Consider the following 4,859-nt stretch of genomic DNA (forward strand, 5'->3'; position numbering starts at 1 on the left):
AATTCCCTGTGGGATTCGACTCCGGACTTATTAACCGGAATATATTTGCAACGACCGCTAAGCCCTTTTTACAAGGCATAGTTAGGCGTGATTAAATTTTGGCGCCGTTGCCGGGGAATTAACGGTGTTATTAATTGCAGCTAAAAGAATTGCTAGAATTTTTAGTGTAGTTAATTTTCTTCATTTAAAACCAAATACATTAAAATTCTAACGTTTGTAGTCTTGGGTGCTACAGGTGCATGCCTAGAAACTCCTCAAGAACTGGTGAATTGTTCGAAGTATTATCAGATCCTGAGAAAGTTTTCAAGGCACTTAATCATGCAAAAAAGAAGGGCAAACAATCACAGAACTCAACAGAACAAATCGAACCAGACATGGATGACGGAGTAGAAAATCCAAACAACAGAAGCAATGAGAATGACCCGAACAATCAAGGTGTGGTGCCTCTTGTGCCAGAAGCAGCATTGTATGACTAGGCACAACCCAGCGCCAAATATCTGGCAACTGCAATTGTAGTCCCTCAGATACAAGCGGAATCATTTCAAATCACAAACAACAAGCTACATTTGTTGCAGAACAAGGGACTGTTCTTAGGGTCATACATTGAAGATCCTCAACAGCATCTGAAGAATTTCCTATCGATATGTGTCACGCAAAAGCAACCTAATGTAACACCGGAAGCAATAAAGCTGTTATTGTTTCCATTCTCAGTGACAGGAGAAGCTCAGACTTGGCTTAATTCACTCCCCATAAACTCCATCACTACTTGGGAGAAATTAGTCAAGCAATTTTTGAACAAGTTCTACACACCCAATAAGACTGCCAAACAAATTGATAATATATTGAGCTTCAGGCAGAGACCAACAGAAACACTACAAGAAACGTGGGAGAGGTTCAAGGGTATGCTGGTTAAATGTCCACATCATGGCATTCCAGATCAGATATTGGGGCAGAGGTTTTACATGGGACTGGCAGACGGCTTAAAGGCCAATGTTGATGCTTCAGTAGGTGGAGCATTTTTGAGCAAAACATTCAGAGAATGCAAGATCCTACTTGACAAAATTGCCCAAAACTCAGGATGGATGACAAGAGACTCTACGATCACTCTTGTAGTTCATTCAGTGGCTTTGGACCCAAACAACTCCATAGCTGAAAATATGGCCACTCTAATGACGCAAATGAGTATCCTCACCAAAAACAATTGATGAATCAAGCCAGAAGCAGCAGGTACACATAGTTGATGCAACTAATGGAGGCTTATGTACACCATGCATTAACCAACCACATGTATGCTCGTGGAGTGCGGAAGGTGACAACCACCACTATCAGGAAGATATGAACTATGTGGCCAACTATGGGGGACAGAGGCAAGATGGTCAGAATTGGGGGCAGCAGAATCAACAATATAGGCCAGCACAGTAACAGTACAATAACAACAACAATCTTGGAGCTATGCGACCACAGGGTCAAGTTGTGCCTTACCAAATGCAACAGGGTTACAACCAGCAAAATCAGCAGCTAGGTTATCAACAGCCTCAACAACAACAGATAGTGAGACAAGATGATGGGTTTGCTGAACTTAAAAGAATGCTGCAACAACTGATTGGGTCCAATAGAAAAATGCAAGAGAGAGTAGACGCACATGAATCAGCGATAAAGGGTTTTGAGATTCAATTAGGACAAATTTCGATGGCTATAAATAATCGTCCCCAAGGGATGCTACCTGCAAATACATAAGTCAATCCAAAAGAGCAGGGCCCAAAACAGCTTATGGTAGTGAGTCTAAGAAATGGTAGAGACCTAGATCTGGAGCAAGAAATTGCTCGCAAATGCTGACCTACGGAAACACTTCTGCCAGTACCCATTGAGATAGATGATTCAACAGGGTTAACTGAGGTGACGGTACAACATGCACAAGAGAGTACAAGCAAAGAAAAAGAGGTTGTGAAGGAGACTGAGGTAGCATAAGAAACGACAGTAGAAGCAGTGCCTGAGCAAGATAAAACTCAAATCACAGGACTAAAGTGACCTCCAGCACCATTCCCACAGAGATTGGCCAAATATCAGAAGGATGAGCAGAATAAGAAATTCATGGAGATGTTGAAACAAATCCAGGTGAACATTCCACTGATTGACGTTTTGCGGGAGATGCCTGGGTATGCCAAAATGATGAAAGATTTAATGTCTCACAAATTCGACTTCCAAGACTTGTCCACTCTTACATTGACCCAAACCTGTAGTGCAGCCGTAACGAGACCCATAGCTGAGAAGTTATCAGACCCAGGGAGTTTTATAATCCCATGCACGATAGGCAACTATGCTTTTGCTAAAGCATTGTGTGATTTGGGGGCAAGCATAAACTTGATGCCCTTGGCTATCTACAAAAGGTTAGGCATTGGAAGAGCAAGACCCACATCCATGCTACTACAGTAGCCGACCGGACAGTGAATAGGCCATCAGGTATCCTTGATGATATATTATTACAGGTTGGGAAGTTTGTGTTCCCAGCAGATTTTGTCATTCTGGACTGCCGGGTTGACGAGGAGATTCCCATAATTTTGGGAAGACCATTCTTGGCCACTGGGAGAGCTTTAATTGATTGTGAAACTGGAGAGCTAAAAATGAGACTAAATGATGAAGAGATAACATTCAATATGAAGAAATCTATGCGGCGACCAAGTGAATTTGCTAACTGCTCTCTAATAGAAGCTATGGGTGTAATTTTGGAGGAGGAATATGAGACCTTGAACGCTAAAGACCCTCTAACAGCCTGTCTCATGAACTTAGATGAAGCAAATGGAGAGGACTTGGCGGAGTGGATACTGGCTCTTGAAGGCCAAGGGTTTTAGAAAAGAGAGAAGAAAGGAAAACTCCTCCAGCTAAGCCATCGATAGAAGAGCCACCAAAGTTGGAACTGAAGCCACCACCACCTCATCTCAGGTATGCTTTCTTGGGACCTAACTCAACTTTACATGTTATTATCTCATCTGGTTTGTTAGATGTATAGAAAGAACAGCTTTTACAGATATTGATTGAGTGCAAAACTGCAATTGGTTGGACAATTGCAGATATTAAGGGTATCGGCCCGGCCTTCTATATGCATAAGATTCTACTGGAAGATGGCCACAAACCTTTCAGAGAACATCAAAGAAGGTTGAACCCCAACATGAAGGAAGTTGTGAAAAAGGAGGTGATAAAGTGGTTAGATGTGGGGATCATTTTCCCCATCTTCGATAGCAACTAGATCAGCCCAGTCCAATGTGTGCCAAAGAAAAGTGGGATGACTATAGTGTAAAACAATAACAACGAGTTGATATCAACAAGAACAGTCATGGGATGGGGAATTTGTATGGACTATAGAAGATTGAACAAGGCCACCCGAAAAGACCACTTTCCTTTTCCGTTCATTGATCAAATGCTAGATAGACTGTCGGGAGGTCCCACTTTTGCTTTCTGGATAGATACTCGGGGTATAATTAGATCTCCATTGCTCCGGAAGATAGAGAGAAAATATTATTCACCTGTCCATATGGCTTCTACGCTTTTCGGAGAATGTCGTTCGGCCTATGCAATGCACCCGCCATATTTCAAAGGTGCATGATGGCCATCTTCACAGATATGGTAGAGGACATAATGAAGGTCTTTATGGAAGATTTCTCAGTGGTGGGAGACTCATTCGATGATTGCCTAAAGAATTTGAAAAGAGTACTGAAAAGATGTGTAGAGACTAATCCGGTGCTCAACTGGGAAAAGTGCCATTTCATGGTACAGGAAGGTATAGTCTTGGGGCACCTAGTGTCGAGTAAGGGCATTGAGGTAGATCGTGCAAAGGTTGATGTGATAGAAAAGCTTTCACCACCCACTTCCGTCAAAGAAATAAGAAGTTTCCTTGGGCACGCCGGTTTCTATAGACGGTTTATAAAAGACTTCTCAAAAATTGCTAACCCCCTTGTGTAAATTGCTTGAAAAAGATCACCCTTTTGTGTTTTCTAATGACTGCAGGGTAGCTTTTGAGGAATTGAAGAAGAGGCTGGTGACAACACCTATCATAGTTGCACCCGACTGGGGCAACCATTTGAGCTGATGTGTGATGCGAGCGACTATGCTGTGGGAGCAGTTCTTGGGCAGCGAAAAGATAAAGTCATGCATCCAATATACTACGCAAGTAGAACTTTGAGTGGTGCCCAACTAAATTATACAGTGACCGAGAAGGAGATGCTAGCAGTGATGTTCGCATTTGACAAATTTAGGTCATACCTGATAGGTTCGAAGGTAATTGTTTATGCTGACCATGCTGCTCTCAGGTACCTAATTGAGAAGAAGGAGTCAAAGCCACGCCTGATTTGATGGGTGCTACTGTTGCAAGAATTTGACTTGGAAATCCGTGACCAAAAGGGAACGAAGAACCAAGTGGCTGATCACCTTTCTAGGCTGGAAGGAGCCGAGAAATAGGTTGAGGTGGAAGATATTGTGGAGACCTTCCCAGATGAACAACTTATAGCGACGAGCCTCGATGCTACACCATGGTATGCAGATATTGCAAATTACCTGGCAAGCGGTATTGTTCCTTATGACTTGTCTTCCGTGCAAAAGAAAAAGTTTTTTCGTGATTGTCGCATGTATTTCTGGGATGAACCATATCTATTTAGGATTTGTCTTGATAACATGATCCGGAGATGCATTCCCGAGATAGATTAATCTTCTGTTTTGCAGGCATGTCATGCTTCACCGTATGGAGGATATTTTGGGGGCGTAAGGACAATGGCTAAAGTGTTGGAGTGACAACGGTTAAAGTGTTGGAGTCGGGTTTTTATTGGCCGACGTTGTTTAAAGATGCACACTTTTGGGTGAAAAATTAT

At 42.5% G+C, this 4,859-nt stretch overlaps 1 non-coding gene across 1 annotated transcript; it reads right to left on the reverse strand.

Moving 5' to 3' along the window:
• Window positions 1-824: 824 nt before the first annotated feature.
• LOC142178647 (small nucleolar RNA R71) lies at window positions 825-931 on the reverse strand. The gene has a single exon (XR_012706918.1). It is a non-coding gene; the product is annotated as a small nucleolar RNA R71 (small nucleolar RNA).
• Window positions 932-4,859: the final 3,928 nt, after the last annotated feature.

Source organism: Nicotiana tabacum, chromosome 24 (assembly GCF_000715075.1).
Source record: "Nicotiana tabacum cultivar K326 chromosome 24, ASM71507v2, whole genome shotgun sequence".
Lineage (NCBI taxonomy): Eukaryota > Viridiplantae > Streptophyta > Magnoliopsida > Solanales > Solanaceae > Nicotiana > Nicotiana tabacum.